Consider the following 25,204-nt stretch of genomic DNA (forward strand, 5'->3'; position numbering starts at 1 on the left):
CTAGAAATGATTGTTGTTTTAGACACACTTGTATTTGATTGTTGATTTCATAATCTTATTTGTGTATGCATTATTTGTGAAGGCATTTTCTTTGGAGAGACTAGCTAGCTTCTTTGTGCACCGGTTTTAGGTATATCATGAATGATTATTTAATGATTTAATTAAATTTAATTAAATTTAATTTTAAACTATATGCATGCTTAGTTGTTTAGTTTTACATGTTTAATAATGTTATAAATTTTTTTCTCATTATATTACAATGTACGTGAATAAAACTTAGATGTATAATAGGTTAAAAGAGTAATTTTAGTCTTTTTATTATTATTTGTCAAGTTTAGTATTTAGGCCGATATTTTTGATAATTTCTATCTTTTATATTTTGAATCTATTTAAAATATTTTAGATTTTTAGTCTGTTTAATATCTTTCTTTTTTATCAGGATTTCTTTTATTTCTTTATTTTTAGGGTTTGAAGTCTACATAAATAATTATTTAAGGTTGATGTAAGAAAATTTTTGATTAATAAGAATTTGCAACTATAGGATTGTTGTATTAGAGAGAGGGTGAATAGTGCTCGTGGCTTATCACTTTTTCGTAAATTGATCAAAAGAGAAAACGCAGTGGAATAATAGTAAAGGAAAACAAACAATTGCAAACACTTTGATTTATTTGGTTCGGAGCCTGTGACAATTCTTACTCTAAGGTCCGCGATCGACAATCGTTTTCGTTGGACAATTTACTATCAAGTCAAAGTATTACACAATATATCCTGATTACAATGTAAGTATGAATGTGTAAAAGTTACTCACAACTAAATATTTGTAAACTCAAGCTTTCAATCATCGGAGTATCATTTTGGCATCGTAGAGTCTTTTTCGAAGCAGCACGCAAGAGAGAAAGTTGTTCGGATTGATATTCTTGAGTTGCTGGTCGAACCCTCCTTTTATAGCCCTATCCAGGCACCTTGATCCCTCCCCTGGTGCCCTCACAGGGCTAACGTGACGTGTTCACGTTGAAACTTCATCCAGTAGAGTTTATCCACCTTCGGACGTCTAGACCGCTGACGTGGGTTGACTAGTCGACGCGCTCCAACTCAACTACAGATGAAATTTACCTGGTCTGGGTGCCTAGATGCGTCTCTGGGTGCTTGGACTGTTCGGGTACTTCGTTGATGAAGGCTGGCCACCCGAGCGCTCCTATCTACTCCACTGACCCAGGCACATGGAGCAACTCCAGGCGCCTGAACAAGCTCTGGGCGCCTGGAGCCCGATTTTCTAGCCACCTTTCACTTTCAATCATCTACACCACAGAGTTAGAAAGACAAGTAATAATATGTAAAGCATGGTAAATTTTGACAATTTTCAGACTGTCCGGTCCTAACTTTGAGTTTCGCTAAAACTCTAGGTCGGATCGACATCTACTGTTTCCTCTACAGGGACTGTGTCTTCACCAACTCCTCTCGGGAGAGATTACCTTTTGTCAAACCAGTCCTCCAGACAGTTTGAACTTTTGCTCAATATCCGAGACCTCAAGACTTTTCGCTGGACGCCCAAACCCTGATCCATCTAGTCTTCCGCCTGGTGTCCGCGACCCTTAGGACTTCCACCTAGTGTCTTCCACCCTTAGGACTTCCACCCAGGGACTGTGTCTTTACCAACTCCTCTCGGGAGAGATTACCTTTTGTCAAACCAGTCCTCCAGACCGTTTGAACTTTTGCTAAATATCCGAGACCTCAAGACTTTTCGCTGGACGCCCAAACCCTGATCCATCTAGTCTTCCGCCTGGTGTCCGCGACCCTTAGGACTTCCACCTAGTGTCTTCGACTCTAAGATTTCGCCTGACGTTCTCGACCTGCCAAGACTTTGCCCATTCCCACAGACCAGGACTTCCTTACCTAACTACAACTAGGACTTTCCACCTACCTAGTGTCCACTAGGATTTCTTTGTCTAGCCTTAACTAGGATTTTCGCCTTACCAAAAATCACTGGAGACTTTCCTGTACACTTAGTCAGACTTGTTAGATCACAACACAGCTTAACTTTGAACCTTTACCAATATCAAAACACAAGTTTGATCAGCTAGTGCTTCCAATACCAACAATCTCTCCCTTTTTGATTTATGACAATCTAGTTCAAAGTAAAGTAAAAAATATTCAAAGTAATAAAGTAAGATTTATAGAACAAATAACAAATAAATCTTTAAGTAACATTTTTTAAGGCACAAAAAATAAATGTAAATGTTACTCACTCCCCCTTAAATATTATTCTTCCTCAATTAAAACTCTTTACTTTACTTTTAACACCTTTTTCTCCCTCTTTGACATATATAAAAAAAATACTAAGTAGAAATTAAGAAAGACTGTTAACTTGTAAAAATAATAATTAAATTTTGAAAGACTTCACTTTTAAGCCTTCTTTTGAAATATAATTTTACTTTTTGAAAAATATTACTTAGCTTTACAAGAAATTTCTTTGAAAACTTCATAGTTAGATGCTTAGATTTTAAGAAGGAAAAAAAAATACTTAAGCTAAATACTTAGTTTTTAAAATTTTTGAAAAAGAACTTGATTTGAAATTTTGAAATAGCTTTTGAGATTTCAAAAAGTACTTGATTTTTGAAAAGACTTAATTTGAAACTTAACTTTTAATTTCTTTTTACTTCTTAGTTTTTGAAACTCTAGTCACCTTTTAAAAAGCTTAACTTGGAACTGTTAGTTAGAGCCCTAGAGTCAATCATTTAATGATTGTATTATGGACTTCTTGTATCATATTCTTATATAAATAAAGGCATTTGTTTTTTGTTATTATATTTATTTGTATTGGTGTCAAATAAACTAAGTATAATAGCATCCTTGAGTAGAAGGTTCTCACCTATATTAATCGGTTAGTTGAACCGATAGTGAGATGATATAGGGAACACTACTCTTAATCATTCCTAGTCGAGTATTAACATTCAGGGACAATGTTAATGCAATAAGACTAACATGTAGGTCAACTCGATGACTTGATCTCACAAGTCATGGATATAGAGATATCAAGTTGACACATGGGTATGCATTGAAGAATGTATACTGAATGACCCGCCATGAGAAAGTATCATGGATCGTTATATGAGTGTCATATACTTTCTCATGTGGCTATTAGTATGACTACTAGTCCTTGGACCTGAAGTCACCATGGATCCCTACATAAGGAGTTATGTACTTTGGTTTCGTTAAACGTCACCCGTAATTGGGTGGACTACAAAGGCGATTACTTGGTATGTAACGAATTATGCAGAGGGATGTGAGTGATGTAGATGGGATCTATCCCTCCTATATAACGGGAGTGACATCGATATTCTTGATAGAGTGAGACCACGAAGTGCATGGCCATGCCCGAATGAGTCAATATGAGATATTGAGCTCATTTGATTTAGTGAGTCTACTTGGAGTTCAAGATTTAGATTGGTCAGAGGATGACACGGTCTATGCCTCACATTGATCAATCTAGATGTCTAGGATAGAAGGACACTTGTCATATATTGTGAGGAGTCACAATTAGTAGTCACAAGGTGATGTTGGATCTCAACATTCTTGTAACTTGGGTAGAAATGATGTGTTGCTAAATACCGCTCATTACTTATACTCCTAAATGGGTTTAGGGGCATTGCCAACGTTACAAGAACCTATAGGGTCACACACTAAGGACAATTAGATGGAGATTAGGTTCATATGATGAACCAAGAGGATTATATTCATTTGATGAATCAAATTGGATTAAGAGTAATCCTAATTGGGCTAATTGAGTTGGACTCAAGTTGATTCATGTGTTTAATGAGTCTAATTTAGATTATGACTCATTGAATCAATTTAATTAAATGAATTAGATTCATTATATTAAATTCGCTTGAATTAAATGGTTGGATTAGATCAACCATGAGAGAGATTAAGTCAAGTTTGACTTGACTTGAGAGGAAGATGAAGAGTCAAGTTTGACTTGACTTTATGTCACCTCATTGGTGAGTTGACATTGATTGGGCCAATGATGATGCTCCACATCATCATGGTTGCTTAAGTAGGATGCCACCTCATGGGAGTTACCAAGAGTTGTGACTCTTGGCATTCCATGGAGGTTACAACACCTCTTAATGTGGCCGGCCACATCAATAGCATGGTGAGTTTCATTTTGTGAGTAATTCTCATTCATTCCATCATCTTCTTCCTCCTAGTGCTCTCTCTTCTTGCTCTTCCTCTCCTCATCTTGCCGAACCCTACTAAGGTGCTATTACACTTTAGTTTGGTGATCTCCTTCTTGTGTTCGTGTGGATACTTCTAGAGGGTTGTCTACTTTGACAATCTTGAGATCCGGCAAACCGTTGGACTAGCGGGATAGCGAAGGGCATCGCATCGAGGGTAACACTCTTATCTAGTGTAGATCTAGACTTCAGAAACTCGTATTCATATTTTGTTTTATTTTTCTTCGCACGGATCAGGTGGCGGGGGTTTCGGGGTTTCCGCGACACGAAAAAGTGATTTTCGCGGCCCGAAAAACCCAACAGTGGTATCAGAGCCACGTGCGAAGACTTGTACGAGTTTAATTTGATTTTTATGAAAAATCTAGCTTCTGTGATTTTCTGTAAATTTATGTTTTTATGGATTTTTATGAGTAATTTTCTCATAGAAGCGAAGCACAAGTGTTTATACACTTGTAGGCTTCGACTACCGAGAAGATTTTTCCGAAACGGCAAGGTTTCGCCCCAAAACTTTTTGGGACAGCGGACTAAGGCGCTGTAGGATCGCTTAGGGACCCTCGCGATGGTTAGATTGCGGGTAGGGGTGCTGCCCCTGGCCCCGCAAGGGGATTCGTTCCGCGATTGTGCCTGAAAACCGCTAAACGGGACCGCCGGGAAATTTTACTCGTAAAAATTATAAAAATTAATATTAAAATTACAGAAAATTATGAAAATTACATAATTTAGAATTATGTATAATTTATGATAGTCATGGCCCAAAAAGACCCAATCTGATTGGATTTGTATCGTAATTCATATTACGGCCTGCGCGCCGTTATTTGTGTTGTGCGTGTTGTACATTTGATTCACGACCTGCGCGTCGTGTCTTTCTCTATTTTGTATTCTTGTTGTAAATTAGTTTAGACTCGAATGTAACTCGAGTTTCAAAATTGTAATGTACAAAATTGGAGCGGTGGAAGGTCCACTCGAGACAGAGTTACGAGGAGGGCGCGAGCAACACAAGGTGGTCAAAGATCGGAGCTTGAGAAGTTGTTGACCCTAGGTTGACCATCCGATCTTCTCATTGGCTTGAGAAGATCGTAGTAGGGCCATGACTAATCACAAATTAATTTAATTAATTGCTTGTGTGTACGTGATGCATGATTAGTAATTAATTAGTGCCTAACGATTAGATTAGATCTAAATCGTGTACAAGATGCACCCTTTCGATTAGATTAGATCTATCGCGTATTTGATACACATCGACGATTAGATTAGATCTAAATCGCGTCAATTCTAATGCCTACCGTGCCGTGATACCTATCACTACCTCGATCACATGTGTTGTTGAATCTGCCAAAGCAGAGCAACACATATTATCTTGGTAGGGTACGGAGGGACAATCTTGGTCCCGCTTATCAACGCATGGGAGAATACAAACTCAATTAGATTGAGTATTCCTAGTTAACTCGGTTGGATCGAGTACAACTATAGACATTCTTCCAACGGTTGGAAAGATAGGACATAAATCACATTTATATTAATTCTTGGGCGTATTAGCCAAAGCTAACTCAAGTTTTAATATAACTGCGGATAATGATCCTATAAACAAGAGTTGTATAGAGATCTAATTGGTAAATCTTACCTACCGATCATACTAAATCTTGGGCGTATTAGCCAAAGCTAACTCAAGGGTTAGTATGATGTGGATCTTGTCCCACATGAATTATAGAATTCAGTGGGAGCATTATTTAGTTAAAGGCCTAATTAAATGATTTAAAAGAATATGATATTTATTTTCTGCATTTTTCTGTTGTAGATAACCATGACGTCGAATACGAATACCTTCTCTCTGCATTCTGTCCTTGAGAAGGACAAGCTCAACGGAGCAAATTTCTTGGACTGGTATAGGAACTTGAGAATATTTCTCACCCAGGAACGTAAACTGTACGTTCTGGAGCAGCCCATTCCGGAGGCTCCTCCTGCCAATGCCACGCAAGCAGACAAAGATGCTTACAAGAAGCATCAAGATGACGTATTAGATGTGTCCTGTCTAATGCTCGCAACCATGAACTCTGAGCTTCAGAAGCAATACGAGTTGATGGGCGCTTACGATATGGTTGAACATCTTCATCAACTGTATCAAGGACAAGCGCGGCATGAGAGATTTGAGATCTCAAGGGCACTATTTCAGTGCAAGATGTCAGATGGGGCTCCCGTAGGCCCATATGTACTCAAAATGATTGGGTACATAGAAAACCTACAGAGGTTGGGATTCCCGCTTGGCCAAGAGCTGGCCACTGATCTGATCTTACAATCCTTGTCAGATAGCTATAGTCAGTTCGTTCTAAACTACAATATGAACGAAATTGACAAGCCACAGCCCGAGCTGCTTAGCATGTTAAGCTAAGAAGGCAAAGCCCCACTCTGTTCTGATGGTTCAGAAACACAAGGGCAAGGGCAAGCCCAAAGGCAAAGGAAAGTCCCAAGCCAAGGGCAAAGGCAAGGCACTGAAGCCTAAAGGAGGGGTCGCCAAGGATGCTACCTGCTTCCACTGCGGTCAGACCGGGCACTGGAAGAGGAACTGCAAGGTGTACCTGGAAGATCTTAAGAAGAAACGAAGTGAGACTTCTACTTCAAGTATATATGTTATAGAAGTTAATCTATCTATTTCTTCATCATGGGTATTAGATACCGGATGTGCATCTCACATTTGTACTAATGTGCAGGCGCTAAGAAATAGCAGGGCATTGGCGAAGGGTGAGGTGGACCTACGCGTAGGCAATGGAGCACGGGTTGCTGCTGTTGCTGTAGGGACTTATTTTATATCTCTGCCCTCTGGGCTTGTATTAGAGTTGGATGATTGTTGTTATGTGCCTACATTAACTAAGAACATAATTTCAATTTCTTGTTTGGACAAGAAAGGTTTCTCTTTTATAATTAAGGACAAATGTTGTTCTGTTTATTTAAAAGATATGTTCTATTGTAGTGCACCTCTGATGAACGGACTTTATATTCTAGACCTTGAGAGCCCTATATATAAAATAAATACCAAGAGGTTCAAGTCAAATGACATGAACCAAACCTATCTCTGGCACTGTCGCTTAGGTCATATAAATGACAAGCGCTTATCCCAGCTCCATAAGGATGGTTTGCTGGACTCATTTGATTTTGAATCTTATGAGACGTGCCAGTCATGCCTACTACGCAAGATGACCAAGACTCCCTTTAGTGGGCACATCGAAAGAGCGACTGATTTGATAGGACTTATACATAGTGATGTATGTGGCCCTTTCAATGTCGCTGCTAGAGGCGGTTATAGGTACTTCATTACATTTACTGATGACTTCAGTAGATATGGTTATGTGTACTTGATGACACATAAGTCAGAATCCTTTGAAAAGTTCAAAGAATTCAAGAATGAAGTACAAAACCAGCTTGGCAAGAGTGTTAAGATACTTCGATCAGATCGAGGTGGTGAATACCTTAGCCATGAGTTTCGTGACTATCTAGCTGAGTGTGACTATCTACCAGAGAGGGCTCGATAGCTCGTTCTCTGGACCGGACGAAGTCGGAGAGGGCTCGGTAGCTCGTTCTCCGGACTAGGTCAGAGAGGGCTCGGTAGCTCGTTCTCTGGATCGGACGAAGTCGGAGAGGGCTCGGTAGCTCGTTCTCCGGACTAGGTCAGAGAGGGCTCGGTAGCTCGTTCTCTGGACCAGACGAAGTCGGAGAGGGCTCGGTAGCTCGTTCTCTAGACCAGGAAGGCTTTAGGGTTTAGGGCTGGGAAGCTCTAAACCTACCTACATAGGCACTGATCGGTCTGTTGACTGATCCAGTGATACTATGGTTATATGATTGGTCACCAGACCGATCAGTAACTAATCAGTAACTCACTGTGAGAATTACTGATCGGTCTGTAGACCGATCAGTAACCAATCAGTAACACTCTGTGAGATTTACTGATCGGTCTGGAGACCGATCAGGAGGCAATGAAGTTCGGGAGAGAGTATAGGGGATCGGTCTGTGGACCGATCCACCTATAGCCTGATTGGTCCACAGACCGATCAGAGCTCTCCTGGACCGATCATGCCATAGCCTGATCGGTCCAACAAGCTGTGGATCGATCTGTTGGCCGATCCAAATACTGTCTGAAGTTTCTGCTGTTTCTCTACAACTTCTGATCCATCTGATTTAACCATCTGCTGTTAGCTTTTTAAGTTGCAGGTTGCAGGTATCATGCCAATGCTTAATTTCAAATTAAGCTCCATCAGAAGAATAAGACAAATGGTTCTTTCTACTGTGTTTCGCTACAAATGGTGCAATTGGAGCATCAACGGTTACTGGCTGCGATCAGGCTACGATCTGGCTGTGATCAGTTGGGAATCAGCTTGACTCTTGCTCATTGGTTCGAGCTCAGAGACCCCAGTGAAGACCATGGGTTCTATTGGTGTGAGTTCAGAGAACCAGAGGAGGAGGAAGTGTGATTGGCAACGTCGTAGCTTGCAGCAGGGATTCGGTGCAGGTTGACAGCAATTCGGGACAGGCTGAACGCAGTGGAAGCAGAGGCATAAGAAGAAGGATGAAGAGAGGTTCGAGAAGAGAACTCTCGGTCGATCAAGCAAGGGTGCTGAGCTTTGAGTTCTTGGCTGTGCTTCCTTCTTGTGCTCTGTTTAACTGTTGTCTTCGCGTGGCTGTAAGCGTTTTTCTTCATTCTCTTTAGCCACTGATCTGTAAGTCTTGTGCTTTATTTACATATCTTCTGAGACTTTGTGGAGAGGTTACTCCACCGAGAAGGAGAAATCTTTAGCCGGTATCTATCCAGGGTGTGATCTATCGAAAGATCAAGGGATCGTCCACCTTACGGACACGCCGAGGAGTAGGGGCAAGTTATCCCCGAACCTCGTACATACTGGTGTTAGTGGTGTGTGTCTTTCTTTTCCTTGTATTATATTTTCATGTGCATATTTCCGCTGCGCTAACGATTTGATTGAAGATTTTAGTTAAGTTTTAGAGGAGGCTATTCACACCCCCCCTCTCTAGCCATCCGAAGATCCTAACACAGGCAAGAGGTAGTTTTGAATATTTTGTCTCTTTCATAGATGATTATTCAAGATACGGATACATTTACCTAATGCGCTGCAAGTCCGAGTGCTTTGATAAGTTCAAAGAGTACAAGGCTGATGTGAAAAAACGACTAGGTAAAAGTATCAAGACACTACGGTCTGATCGTGGTGGCGAATACCTCTTAGGAGAGTTTAGGAATTACTTATCAGAGGCCGGGATTCAATCCCAACTGTCTGCACCTGGTACACCTCAACAGAATGGTGTGGCAGAACGAAGGAATAGGACTCTTATGGAGATGGTTAGATCGATGATGAGTTATTCAGAATTACCAAATTCATTTTGGGGATACGCTCTGGAAACAGCAATGTACGTTCTGAACTTAGTACCTTCTAAATCAGTTTCTTCTACTCCCACAGAATTATGGAATGGGCGAAAGCCCAGTCTAATACATATTCAGATTTGGGGTAGTCCAGCACATGTGCTGAAACCAGATGCTGATAAGTTAGAATCTCGTACAGAAGTTCGCGTGTTTGTGGGGTATCCCAAAGGAACGAAAGGTGGTTTATTTTATAGTCCTAAAGACCAGAAGGTCATTGTTAGCACCAATGCCCAGTTTTTAGAAGAAGACTATATAATGGATCACAAGCCCAGTAGCAAAGTTGTTTTAGAAGAACTTAGAGAGGATACGTCTACTTCAGTACCAACAGTACAAGATGAAGTACCACAAGAGACTGCAACACGTGTTACACATGATACACAACCACAGACAGTGCCTCGTCGTAGTGGGAGGGTTGTAAGGCAGCCTGAAAGATTCTTATTTTTTGGAGAGTCTTCGGACTTGATCCCGGGTAAACATGAACCTGATCCCCGAACATATGACGAAGCACTCCAAGATATAGATGCAGCATCTTGGCAAAAGGCAATGAATTCTGAAATAGAGTCTATGTACTCTAATAAGGTCTGGGAGCTTGTAGAACCACCTGATGGTGTAAAAGCCGTTGGATGCAAGTGGATCTACAAAAGGAAAAGAGGGACAGACGGGAAGGTAGAAACCTTCAAAACTAGGCTTGTTGCAAAAGGGTACACTCAGAAAGAAGGAATCGACTATGAGGAAACTTTTTCGCCGGTAGCCATGCTTAAGTCTATCCGGATACTCTTATCCATTGCTGCTCATATGGATTATGAGATTTGGCAAATGGATGTCAAGACAGCTTTCCTTAATGGAAGTCTTGAAGAGAACATCCATATGAAGCAACCAGAAGGGTTTATTGAAAAAGGCAAAGAGCATCTAGTGTGCAAGCTCAATCGGTCCATTTATGGACTAAAGCAAGCTTCAAGGTCTTGGAACATCCGGTTTAATGAAGTAATCCAGTCATATGGATTTATTCAGTGTCCGGATGAGTCTTGTGTATACAAGAAGTGTAACGGAAACGTGGTGGTATTTCTTGTACTATACGTAAATGATATTTTGTTAATTGGCAACAATGTCAAGGTATTATCGGACGTAAGGGTATGGTTGTCAAAACAATTTGATATGAAGGACTTAGGAGATTGTGCACACATTCTTGGGATCAAAGTTATAAGGGATCGCAAGAAAAGAATGTTGTGTCTGTCCCAAGCTTCATACATAGATACAATCCTTGCTCGTTTTAGCATGCAAGATTCCAAGAAAGGTTTCTTACCTTTTAGGCATGGAGTAGCTCTATCTAAAGAGATGTCTCCGAAGACATCAAAGGAGATAGAGGACATGAAAGTAGTTCCTTATGCCTCGGCTGTAGAAAGCCTAATGTATGCAATGCTATGTACGAGACCTGATATCTGTTTTGCCGTGGGCATGGTTAGCAGATATCAGAGTAGCCCTGGACAAGGACATTGGACTGCGGTAAAGCATATATTAAAGTACCTGAGAAGGACTAGAGATTATATGCTAGTTTACCAAGCAGACGATTTGCTTCCTGTGGGTTACACAAATTCAGATTTCCAATCAGATAGGGACAACAGTAAGTCTACATCAGGCTATGTGTTTACTTTGGGAGGTGGAGCCATTGCATGGAGGAGTGTTAAGCAGAAATGCGTTTCGGACTCAACCATGGAAGCTGAGTATGTAGCAGCCTCTGAGGCGGCTAAAGAAGCAGTATGGCTCAGGAACTTTTTAATGGACTTAGATGTGATTCCTGGTTTGCCCAAAATCATCACAATTTATTGTGATAATAGCGGTGCAGTTGCAAACTCGAAGGAACCACGAGCCCATAAGGCAAGTAAACATATAGAGCATAAGTACCACCTGATACGAGATATCGTGAAGCGAGGAGAAGTTGTCATCGCCAAGATTGCATCAGCAGATAACCTGGCAGATCCTTTCACTAAGGCCCTTCCGGCAAAAGCTTTCGATCGGCATGTGGAGGGGATGGGAATCAGATGTATGGCAGGAGATATGGCAGCTTATTCATTAGTATAAGTGGGAGATTGTTAGAGTATATACTGAAAGCCTAAGCTTTTGTAAACATTTATTTTGAATAAAGAATCACATTTGGTCAAATCATCTACATTTGTTGTAGTTGTTCAATTAATTTATATTGTAGATAACATAGTATGTGGTGTCACATACAGAAGATGATGTTATCAGTACCTTATAAATTATAAACAGTAGCTCACGACCAAAATGGAAAGGAACAAGCCATTGGAAGGCCGTAGTTTAATTAGGTATTAGTTTATCTTAACTATATAATTACACTAGTACACTTAGAGTGTATTGAGTAGGACCATCAGAGGTCGTTTTCTTTTATACTGACTTTATAAAGGAACAAAGACCTCAGTTATTATGGAAGTGTGTGCTCTTAATCCTAATATAATAACAAGCACATATATTTGATATTTATTTCTTTAATTTATCAATGGGTGAGATTTAGTTCGATGAATCAATAAGCCCGATAAATTGGAAAATTATATCACTTATAGTGTGTGTTGTTGATTATAGAAGGAAACTGTGTCCTAGTAATCTAGGTTGATAATGTCCCTAAGATGAGCTCATAAAGATTGTCATGTTAAACCCTGCAGGTGGACTTAGTCTGACATGACGATAAGGTTGAGTGGTACTATTCTTGGATTAAGATATTAATTAAATGAGTTGTCAGTAACTCACTTAATTAGTGAACATTTGACATCTTAAACACAGGGAGACTAACACACTCATAATAAGAAGGAGCCCAAAAATGTAATTTGGGATTGGTGCGGTAGTTCAATAATAGTTCTCTAGTGGAATGAATTATTATTGATAAAATTAAGTTGTGTGTTCGGGGCGAACACGGGATGCTTAATTTTATCGGGAGACCAAAACCAATTCCTCCTCTCGGTCCCTATCGTAGCCTCTTATTTATAGAGTACTATACCCACCTATACCCACCTTCATACCCATGATATAGGGGCCGGCCAAGCTAGCTTGTGGTTCAAGCTAGGGCCGGCCAAGCCTTGATTCATGGGTGGCCGGCCCTAGCTTGAACCCAAGCTTAGGTGGCCGACCCCCATTAAATTAAAAGGAATTTTAATTTTAAATATTTCTTATGTGAAAGATATAATTGATTGGAGAGATTAAAAATTAAAATATCTTTTTTAAAAGGATCTACAAAAGATTAAAGAAAGAGATTAGATCTCTTTCCTTATTTGTAGATTGGAAAGATATTTTATTTTTCTTCTTTATAAATTATTCACATGTAGAATAATTAAAATTATAGAAATTTCTTTTTATCAACCATGAAGGGATTTTAAAAGGAAATTTTATTTTTTAAAATTTCCGAAGACAAATAAGGAATTTTAATTGGTGATTGAAATTGCTTTGTTTAGTCTTGTTGATGTGGCCGATCATATACAATTGATTAGGAAATTTTATTTAATTTTTCTTAATTAATTGTTATCAAGGGAAGTTAAGGAAATTTTATTGTAATTAAATTTCCTTATTTGTCAAAGACAAGGAATATAAAAGAAGGAGTTGGGGTTCCTTCATGAGACACAACTTTTATTATTCTCTCCCTCTTTTCCTTGGTGTTGTGGCCGGCCATCTTCTCTCTATCTCTTCCTCTTTGTGGTGGCCGAAACCCTCTCTTGCTTGGAGCTCTTGTGGTGGCCGGATACTACTTGGAGAAGAAGAAGAAGAAGGAGAGAAAGCTTTCATCCCTTGGAGCTTGGTTGGTGTTTTTTCTTCATCCTTGGTGAAGCTTTTGATTTGGCCGAACCTAGCTAGGAGGAGAAGAAGGTGCTTTGGTGGTTTCTCATCTTGGAAGATCGTTGCCCACACAACGTCCGAGGTTAGAAGAGGAATACGGTAGAAGATCAAGAGGTTTTTCTAAAAGGTATAACTAGTATTTTTCCTTTCCGCATCATACTAGTTATTTTTGGAAATAATACCAAATACAAGAGGCATGCGATTCTAGTATTTCGAATTTATTTTCGATGTTGTGTTCTTTGTTATTTTTTCTTTTCCTTGTGATTTGATTGTTCTTTTCGGTTAACCTAAAGTTATTTTAGGAAATTAAATATTAGCTTTCCTTAAAAGGTTTTGTTTAGTCGGTGGTGGTTGCTCCCATATCCAAGAAGGCCATGTGCCTCGCCACGTCAGTACTGGGAACCAATTATGGAAATTAATATTTAATGGAATTAATAACTTAGGTGATTTGGATCGAACGTGTTAAGTTCCGCAGGAGATCCAAGTCAAAACCTAAAAGAACAAATAGATTAAACTTTGGATCAAACGTGTTAAGTTCCGCAGGCGATCCAAGTTTAATTTAAAAGAACACATGGTAGCCAGGAAAAGGTTCAGACCTTTGTACAAAATTTTTGTACAGTGAAACCATTAGGTTTTCCAAGTAGCAACCAACAGAACTGGAACCACAAAGTGTTGTGGATGATGTTGTTCCACAAAGAGTTGAGGAACAACAACTAGTTCAAGTAGACATACCTCTTCGCAGGTCTGATAGGGTACGTTGTCAGCCTGAGAGATACTCATTTCTCTTGTCTGACCATGATGACGTTGTGCTCATAGATGATGAACCTACCACCTATCAGGAAGCTGTGATGAGACCAGATTCCGAGAAATGGCCAGAGTCCATGAGATCCGAGATGGAATCCATGTACACCAACCAAGTATGGACTTTGGTTGATCCACCTGAAGGGGTAAAACCCATTGGGTGTAAGTGGGTCTTTAAGAGAAAGACTGACATGGATGGACTTATCTACAAGGGTCGCTTGGTAGCTAAAGGTTTCAAGGAGATTCATGGTATTGACTATGATGAAACCTTTTATCCAGTAGCGATGTTTAAGTCCATTTGGATCATGCTTGCTATTGCAGCATACCATGACTATGAGATATGGCAGATGGATGTCAAAACCACGTTTCTGAATGGAAACCTGCTCGAGGATGTGTACATGACACAACCTGAGGGTTTTGTAGATCCACAGAATACTAGCAGAGTATGCAAGCTGCATAGGTCCATTTATGGACTAAAGCAAGCTTTTCGGAGTTGGAATCTTCGATTCGATGATGCAATCAAACAGTTTGGTTTCATCAAGAACGAAGATGAGCCTTGTGTCTACAAGAAGGTTGTAGGGGATATAGTTGTCTTCCTCATATTGTATGTGGATGACATACTACTCATTGGGAAGGACATCCCTTTCCTTCAGTCTGTCAAGACCTGGCTAGGGAGTTGCTTCTCAATGAAGGACTTAGGTGAGACATCTCGCATTCTAGGGATACAGATCTATAGAGATAGATCTAAGAGATTGCTTGGCCTAAGTCAGAGTACATATATTGACAAGGTACTCCTTCGGTTTGCCATGCAGAACTCCAAGAAGGGATTTCTGCTGATGTCACATGGCGTGAGTCTTTCGAAGAATCAAGGTCCCTCTTCTAGAGAGGAGAGAGACTGCATGGATCAGATCCCTTATGCCTCAGTCATAGGATCTATCATGTACGCCATGCTATGTACTCGACCTGATGTCTCGTATGCTTTGAGCATGATGAGCAGATACCAGTCAGATCCAGGTGAAAGTCACTGGATAGCGGTCAAGAATATTCTTAAGTACTTAAGAGGGATTAAAGAATATTTCTTGATATATGGAGGCGATGACGAGCTAGCTGTAAAGGGTTACAGTGATGCTAGCTTCCAGACCGATCAGGATGATTATCGATCGCAGTAAGGGTTCGTATTTTGCATAAATGGTGGTGCTGTGAGCTGGAAGACTTCGAAGCAGGACACAATAGCTGATTCTACGACAGAGGCCGAGTACATTGCTGCATCAGAGGCAGCAAAGGAGACAGTTTGGATCCACAAGTTCATCACTGAACTTGGGGTGGTTCCCAGTATCGCTGACCCTATTGAACTCTATTGTGACAACAATGGAGCTTTAGCACAGGCGAAGGAACCTCGCTCACACCAGCAGACCAAACATATACTACGACGCTTCCATCTCATTCGAGAGATTATCGAGAGAGGAGATGTGAATATTTGCAGAGTACCTACAGAGGCTAACATCGCAAATCCCTTGACCAAGACTTTGGCACAGAGGAAGCATGATGGTCATACTAGGTCATTGGGGCTTAGAGCCTACACTGATTGGCACTAGTGCAAGTGGGAGATTGTTAGTTAGAGCCCTAGAGCCAATCATTTGATGATTGTATTATGGACTTCTTGTATCATATTCTTATATAAATAAAGGAATTTATTTTTGGTTATTATACTTACTTGTATTGGTGCCAAATAAACTAAGTATAATAGCGTCCTTGAGTAAAAGGTTCTCACCTATATCAATCGGTTAGTTGAACCGATAGTGAGATGATATAGGGAACACTACTCTTAATCATTCCTAGTCGAGTATTAACATTCAGGGACAATGTTAATGCAATAAGACTAGCATGTAGGTCAACTCGATGACTTGATCTCACAAGTCATGGATATAGAGATATCAAGTTGACACATGGGTATGCATTGAAGAATGTATACTGAATGACCCGCCATGAGAAAGTATCATGGATCGTTATATGAGTGTCATATACTTTCTCATGTGGCTATTAGTATGATATCTAGTCCTTAGACTTGAAGTCACCATGGATCCCTACATAAGGAGTTATGTACTTTGGTTTCGTCAAACGTCACCCGTAACTGGGTGGACTATAAATGCGATTACTGGGTATGTAACGAATTATGCAGAGGGATGTGAGTGATGTAGATGAGATCTATCCCTCCTATATGATGGGAGTGACATCGATATGCTTGATAGAGTGAGACCACAAAGTGCATGGCCATGCCCGAATGAGTCAATATGAGATATTGAGCTCATTTGATTTAGTGAGTCTACTTGGAGTTCAAGATTTAGATTGGTCAGAGGATGACACGGTCTATGCCTCACATTGATCAATCTAGATGTCTAGGATAGAAGGACACTTGTCATATATTGTGAGGAGTCAAAATTAGTAGTCACAAGGTGTTGTTGGATCTCAACATTCTTGTAACTTGGGTAGTAATGATGTGTTGCTAGATACCGCTCATTACTTATGCTCCTAAATGGGTTTAGGGGCATTGCTAACGTTACAAGAACCTATAGGGTCACACACTAAGGACAATTAGATGGAGATTAGGTTCATATGATGAACCAAGAGGATTAGATTCATTTGATGAATCAAATTGGATTAAGAGTAATCCTAATTGGGCTAATTGAGTTGGACTCAAGTTGATTCATGTGTTTAATGAGTCTAATTTAGATTATGACTCATTGAATCAATTTAATTAAATGAATTAGATTCATTATATTAAATTGGCTTGAATTAAATGGTTGGATTAGATCAACCATGAGAGAGATTAAGTCAAGTTTGACTTGACTTGAGAGGAAGATGAAGAGTCAAGTTTGACTTGACTTTATGTCACCTCATTGGTGAGTTGGCATTGATTGGGCCAATGATGATGCTCCACATCATCATGGTTGCTTAAGTAGGATGTCACCTCATGTGAGTTACCAAGAGTTGTGACTCTTGGCATTCTATGGAGGTTACAACACCTCTTAATGTGGCCGGCCACATCAATAGCATGGTGAGTTTCATTTTGTGAGTAATTCTCATTCATTCCATCATCTTCTTCCTCCTAGTGCTCTCTCTTCTTGCTCTTTCTCTCCTCATCTTGCCGAAACCTACTAAGGTGCTAGCACACTTTAGTTTGGTGATCTCCTTCTTGTGTTCGTGTGGATACTTCTAGAGGGTTGTCTACTTTGACAATCTTGAGATCCGGCAAACCGTTGGACTAACGGGATAGCGAAGGGCACGCATCGAGGGTAACACTCTTATCTAGTGTAGATCTAGACTTTAGAAACTCGTATTCGTATTTTGTTTTATTTTTCTTCGCACAGATCTGATGGTGGGGGTTTCGGGGTTTTCACGACGCGAAAAAGCGATTTTCGTGGCCCGAAAAACCCAACAGAAACTTGGAACAGTACTTAGGTTTTAAAAAAAAACTTAGGTTTTTTTTAAAGAAAAACTATTTAACTTAACTTTTAATCTTGTTCTCCACCTTAATTAATACAAAAAAATGGAATAACTTTTAAGTAATTACTTAAAAAATATACAAGTAATTATTTTAAGTGATTATCTTAATTTTAAGGGGAAAGTAAGTTTCATAATTAAAATTAGTCAATGCCTATGACCCTAGAGTCCAAATATGTAAAAATAAAAAAAAGTTTAAAAATATATTTAAAATCTACTTTCTTAATTTTCCATCTCACCCATTTTATGTTATCAAGCATGTTAAGCTTATGAAAAAAAAATATGGAACCGCCACATCAACGACCCCCTAGAGTCGGTTCAACGGATATGGAGGGAGGTAAATGTTGGTGCGGGAAGCATCCGACGATCGAACCGTAGTTTTGATAATGGCAAAGGGATTCAAAGTTAAGTTTATATGTTATCTAATGTGTATGACTGAGTGTTTCAGGAAAGTCTTAGCTGCGGTTAGGCAAGGTGAAAACCCTAGGGGGTGGTAACCCTAGGCCTAGGGGGTGGTAACCCTACGTGGAGAAAAGTCCTAGCTGCGGTTAGGCAAAGGGAAAACCCTAGGGGGTGGTAACCCTAGGTCATAGGGGGTGGAAACTCTATGCGGAAAGTCTTGGCGAGTCGAAGCTTCGGGCAAAAATCCTAGGGGGTGGTAACCCTAGGTTAAAATCCTGGTGTCGCGAACCAGGTAGAAGTCTGGAAGGGTCGAGGACCGGACGTCCAGCATGAACACCGGAAGCAATGGACGCTGAGCAAAAGTCCAGTTGGTCTGGATGACTGAACTGACAAAAGGTAAAACTCCTGAGTTGAGTAGGTGAGGACGCGTTTCCCGCAGAGGGAACAGTAGGCGTTGGGTCGACCTAGGGTTTCCGGTCGAAAATCCGAAGTCAGACCCGGACAGTCCGGAGACTGTCATATCATTCCATTTGTCATATTTATATTGTTGTTTTGTGCTAACTTTGTGCTGCAGGGTATTTTTGGATTAACATATCTTGCAGGGACCAAAGTGCAAAAATGACCTCAGATGAACAGTGCCGAGGCGCCTCCATGGAGCTTGGAGGCGCCTCGGGTGCGAGCCAGAAGAAATCAGCGTAGCACAGTCCAAGGCGCCTTGGAAGAGGTTTAAGGCGCCTTGGACCAGTGGATGGAGGCGCCTTCGGGTGGTTTAAGGCGCCTTCAGATGGGATAAGCGCAGAATGGTCAGCGCTCATCTGCACGGTGGACTCGGAGCAGTGGAGGCGTCTTGAATGGCTTTCAAGGCACCTTGGATGCCCTTTATAAAGGGACTTCGAGCAGCAGTGAAGGATATCAATTCTCAAGCGATTCTTCTGCATTCAACTGCTAACGAACTCATTCCGAAGTGCTGCAACTCGACGCCGACGACCTAGAGCTTCAATTTAGCATTTTAGTTGTTGGTATAAAAGTTTATTTACGTTCTTTATTTGCTTCTTGTACTTAAACTTGTAAATCTATTCGAGCTTATAGTTGTTGTCCACAGTAAGCGATCAAGGATCGCGGGCCTTCGAGTAGGAGTCGCTACAGGCTCCGAACGAAGTAAATTCTCCGTGTCCTTCTGTGTGTGTTTGCTTTTCTTTTCTATTTCCGCTGCTTATTACTCTGTTAGTTTTTGATACGATTTACGATTTCAAAAAGTGAAAGCCGCGAGCGCTATTCACCCCCCCCTCTAGCGCTTCTCGATCCAACAGTAAATACATGATATGTTAAGCTTTTGAGTTTATGTGAGACGGAGTTAAGTTAAGATTAATTTTGAGGTTGATTTTAAATTTGAAGTTTGAAAAATATTAAGGCTGAATTTATGGAATATAATCATGTTTGAATTTTAAAGAATTGTTAAGTTTAATTTTTTTTAAAAATAATTTTGTTTGAATTTTTAAAAATTGTTTAAAAAAATTTAAGTTTCAATTATATTGAAGCTGTTTTAAATTTGATCAATTTATTTGAATTTGATCTGATTTAATTTGAGTTTGATTTGGTTTGAATTAAGTTTGATTTAAGTATGACTTGTGTTTGATTATATTTGATTTGAGTTTGATTAAAGTTTAATTAGATTTCATTTTAGTTTCATTATAGTTTGTTTTGGTTTGATTAGAGTTTGATTTGAGTTTGACTTGATTAAGTTTGATTAAGTTAGATTTGGTTTAATTAAGTTAGTTAGGGTTGATTTAATTTAGTTAGTTAGGTTTGATTTGGTTTAATTAAGTTAGTTAGGTTTGATTTAATTAAGTTTGATTAAGTTAGATTTGATTTAATTAATTTAAGTTTGATTTGATGAAGTTAGATTTGATTTAATTAAGTTATTTAGGTTTGATTTGGTTTAATTAAGTTAGTTAGGTTTGTTTTAATTAAGTTATTTAGGTTTGATTTGGTTTCATTAAGTTAGTTAGGTTTGATTTAATTAAATTAGTTAGGTTTGATTTAATTTAGTTAGTTAGGTTTGATTTGGTTTAATTAAGTTAGTTAGGTTTGATTTAATTTAGTTATTTAGGTTTGATTTAGTTAGATTTGGTTTAAGCTAATTCTTAATTTTAACCTAAATTCATCTCACCCTTTTTTAGATTTTTAAACAGTGAACCTTACGAGTTTTGTGAGATGATTAATTTTTATCTTCAATTTTAAATTTAAATCTATGGATTGATTTACATTTTAGTTAGACTTAGTTTTAATAGTTAGTCAATTAAATATCTATTTCGATAATTAGCTTCCAGGCTATGGCGAGGCATAGGGGTCTTCTTGGTTATCGGAGTAACGATCATTTCTAAACAAAGTCTTTTAAGGAAATTGAATATTTAATTTTCTTTCTAAAAATCCTAAGTCTAACTAATTAAGTGTCGATCAAGCCTAGTTCCTTAGCTAACCATCCTAATCTAGGCAGTAATAAAGAAAGCAGTAAATCAAGCAATCTAGCAAATGTATCTAATAATAAAAATAGTCTTTTTATTAACTCCCCTTAAATCATACCCTCGATAAGGTCTATTAAGGTGGTAGATTTGATCCTTGGGGATCTAATATTGATTAAGTCCAACTTGATTAATCAAGTTAGACTTAGGGACTCATGCATAGACTAGTTTATTATTGGTTCAATTAACTAAAGACGTGTAAGATTTAAATCATTGTTTTGCCTTATATCTGACTCCGGATCGATTGTATACGACTCTTTGTTTTTCAAGAATTAGATCAAGGTCCTTGGAACCCAAGGTGAACTATTCCAATATGTCCTTTAGTTCCTTGACTTGACTTTTCAAGTTGAATTTTTCTTCGTCAAGTTGTTGGACTTGAGTTGAAATTCCAGCTTGAACAAGCTCGGTCAAGAGACTTAGGTTAGTCACTTCATTAAGAACTGTTACCTCCTTTTAGAGCGACTTGACCTAGATGTTGGATTTGGCTATTTTTCTAGATAGGTAAGATAAGTTCTGTAATCTAACTTTTGATGGGCTTATAGTGGAGTTAGAATCATCTTCTGAGCTAGATTCAGATTCGTTGCTTTGCTCGGTCTCGGCTTCATTCTCAGACTCTGTTTTGGAAACTTGTTCTCAAGCCCGAAGCGTGAGGAAGCTTACTTGCTCCATTATTCGTTGGAGTCTTCTGATAAAGACTTGTCCCACGTTGCTTGTAGCACCTTCTTCCTCCGTTACTTCTTGGCTTCCTTTTGATTCGAACAATTTGCCTTGATGTGTCTGTTAGAGCAATCTGTGTGACCCTAGGTTTTAACTTTTGGGCAAAAGTTTAAGTTAGAATTATTATTGTATTTGATATGTGTTATGAGTATGCAGGATACAGTTATAACAAAGGTAAAGTCCAAGTGTGATCTTGGCAAAGGCAAAGTCCAAGTGGGATCTTGGCAAAGGTGAAAGTTCAAGTGGAGTCTTGGCGGTGTAAATCCAAGTATGTAGTCTTGGAAATGTAAGTCCAAGTGTGACTTGGTAAGGTCGAAGTCCCGGAGGTGAGGAGTCTCTTGGCAATGGAAGATTCGACAATAAGGACAAAGCTGAAGGAAGCTCCTGAAGGCAATGCATGAAGGATGGGGAGACATCTGAGGGATGCGAGGCTGATAGAGGAGGCTAGAAGACAAGGTCAAGTTGTGCAGGCAAGAACGAGTGCATGAGAGATTGTACTCAAGGTAAAATCCTAAGTTTAGGATTTTACCAGTCGACTGGCAATTGAACCAGTCGATTGGGTCAGGGCATAGAATATTTCTGTGCCCGATGGCTATGAAAACTAGTCAACCAGCACTATAGCAGTCAACTATGACTGTATCATTCAACTATGACTATAGCAGTCAAACAATTACTGTAGCAGTCGACTAGTATTTTCATCAATCAACTGATATCGTTGACATGTAGCAGTCGAATTCCACATAAGGCAGTCAACTGGTATACTTGCCAATCGATTGGTACATGGGGTTTTCTAACACATGACCTATATAACTAAGGCTTTAGAGCTTCGTTTGGGTTGATGAAATAGACTTGGTTAAAGTCTAGAAGTCTCCTAAGTGCTTAAAGTTCTTCTTGTGATCTAAGGGTTTTTAAATCAAGGTTGTGGTGAGGTTTCTCTACCAAGAAGGAGGTTTGAACTAGTCGAAGTTTTCCGAGGAGTCATCTATAGACAGATTGGGATCGTCCACCTTACGGACAAGCCGTGGAGTGCAAGTAAGTTATCTCTGAACCACGTTACATAAACGTATTAGGTTTGTGTGTTTTCTTCATGTTCATTGTCATGTAGATTAGTTTTCTTCTTGTTAGTGTTGTTTGTTTCCGTTGGAATACTAACATGTTGTAGAAAGCGATCAAAGTTGGTGATTAGTTATTCACCTCCTCTAGCCGGGCATCAAGGTCTCAACAATTGGTAATAGAGTCAGGTTGCTCTTCGTTGGACTAATCGCCGAGAGAACAAAGCGCTAGAGGAAGATGGAGTCGGAAGGACCATTAGGATGAGATATCCAGATCCCACCTCCATATGAGAAGGAAGACTTCAGATATTGGAGGTCGTGCTTGGAGACATGGTTCCAAATGGATTGGGACTATTGGAGTGCATTGAAAGATCCTTTCAAAACTCCAATGGACAAGAAAGAGAAATGCCTCCGACCTTAGTATTGGACCAAGGAGCAAAGGAAGCAATCAGAGATGGATAAGGAGGTAATGAAAATTCTATTGAATTTATTACCTCCTAACATTTTGATGAGTGTAGGTATTACGAGAACGCAAGTGATCTTTGAAAAAAGATCATTGCATTCCATAAAAAACCTATAAAACTCCAAGGAGAATGGCTCATTGGTCCAAGAGGAGAAGGACCAATCAAATGTTGATATGTGTTCAACATCTGAGAAGAAGGAAGATGAGGAAGTGTCATCCACATCTTCAAGGGAGGAGGATGTGGAATCATCCACATCTTCGAAGGAAGAAGAAGAGCAATCCAGGAAGAGGAGATCTTGGAAGCTTAACCTTCAATTGCACCCATCGAGAAGAGAACTAAAGCCCACATCAAGTGCTTTGAGTGCAGGGAGATAAGACACTACAAGAGTAGGTGCCCTTCTCTCAAGAAGGTAAAGGACGTAAACCCTAAATCCGATAAAGTTCTTTTGAATACTAACGTGGGTTGTAGGGATGGTGCCAAGGAGAAGAGATACATTCGATGCTTCACATGTGGTGAGTGGGGTCACTACCACACAAAGTGTCCAAGGAAAGGAGAGCTCAAGAAATTGGCTCACTTGAAAAAAATGGGAGAAGAGGAACTCAAGTCAAGGGGGAGCTCCAAAGGTAAAAGGGAAGGTAATCTCTAATTTAAAATTTAATTCAAGTTTAAATTCCTTCATGCTTATTAAGAGTAATTAAAATTATGTACCCATGCATAATTATGGATTTAGGTATAATGATAAGAATAAGGTTAACATGGTAGATAACTCTAGGAAATCATATACTAAGTTTGACCTAACAAGAAACAACCTACCTTGCCTAAGGAGAAGAAGGTGGTTGAAAACCTAAGCATTAATCTCAAGAAGGGGAGACATATGCTTAGGAAGGATAGATCTAGGAATGTCCAAGGAGGACATGTTGATTCTAGGATTAGAACCCTAGAATTAGAAAATCAAGCCTTGAAGGCAAGACTTGAAGAAATGGAGAAAGTCCTAGATAGGTTCATTATTGGACTTAGAGGACTTGATATGTATTTGGGTGGTCAAAGACCCAAAAATATCAAATTAGATCCCTCGAAGGCTAAAAGGAGGTCAAGTGCTAGGATGGCATATGACATTGGTAAGGGAGGAGTGACCAAAGATAAGGGAGTGTCATCCAAAGACAATGTGAAGAAATATACTAGGGTTGCATATAATTATGGCAAGGATGAGGTGTCCAAGGTTAAGGACAAGAAAAAAATGAACCAAAGACAAGATATCTAAGGTTAGGAAAGTCAAGTTTGTAGGCCAAGTGTCACCCGAGGTGCACCAAAGTGGCCTAGCCATAGTGGATGAGTCACCTAGGGAGGTGGCTAAGGCAAAAAGCTCTAGGGGAGCTTAAAGAATCTTTGGGACATATGGTAAATAGATTTCAAGCGGACCATGCTTGAGACTCAAGATGGGTCATCAAATGTGTCAAAATGATTTGGAGACGGATTTGAGTCTCAAATCCAAGAAATTGGCACAATTGGGTTAAATTTCATGCATAGAAATATGATTTGAGTTAATATTACATGAAAAATATTAGTTTTTGATATATAGATGTCATATAAACTAATGCTAGGGATGCATTATAGTTAGTATGGGCAGATACATCAAGAGGAAGACAAAAATAGGACTTTAGGTCAAAGTTCAATTAATTCATTTAGATAGTTTTAGATTTTATGTCAATCTTGGGATCTGTGATAAATATATTTTTGTATATATTTTTTCTAAGTAGCCATTGGTAAAACAACCCTCTCTACAAAATTTGAGAATTTTTGGAGGTATGTAGAATTTCTATGCATTTTTGAAATCTGGTTCAAAATAAAGTTTGAGGCTGAAATAGTGTACCAGTCAACTGATACATTTACCAGTCGACTGATAAATTTTCTGATCGACTGGTAATAACTATTCACAAGCACAGAATATTTCTGTGAGCTCATTTTGAAGAGGGCAGCTGACTAGGATAAATGATAGTTGACTGATATAGTATGAAAATATTTTTGAGCATTAGAAAATGACCAAAAGAGTAGTAAACATATATGTAATCTTATGGGGGATTAATACATGATATTTATGGTCATTAGAGTTTAAAAAGAGTCCAATAATTAGGATATTATTGGAGCTCTTCTTGATGTATGACAAAGGGGGAAAAGTGTTGGATTTAAGTGGGAAACTTACACATCTTTGCAAGAAATCCTAGCTCAAGGGGGAAGCTTAGGTGAAGGGAGA

This window comes from Zingiber officinale, chromosome 3B (assembly GCF_018446385.1).
Source record: "Zingiber officinale cultivar Zhangliang chromosome 3B, Zo_v1.1, whole genome shotgun sequence".
Lineage (NCBI taxonomy): Eukaryota > Viridiplantae > Streptophyta > Magnoliopsida > Zingiberales > Zingiberaceae > Zingiber > Zingiber officinale.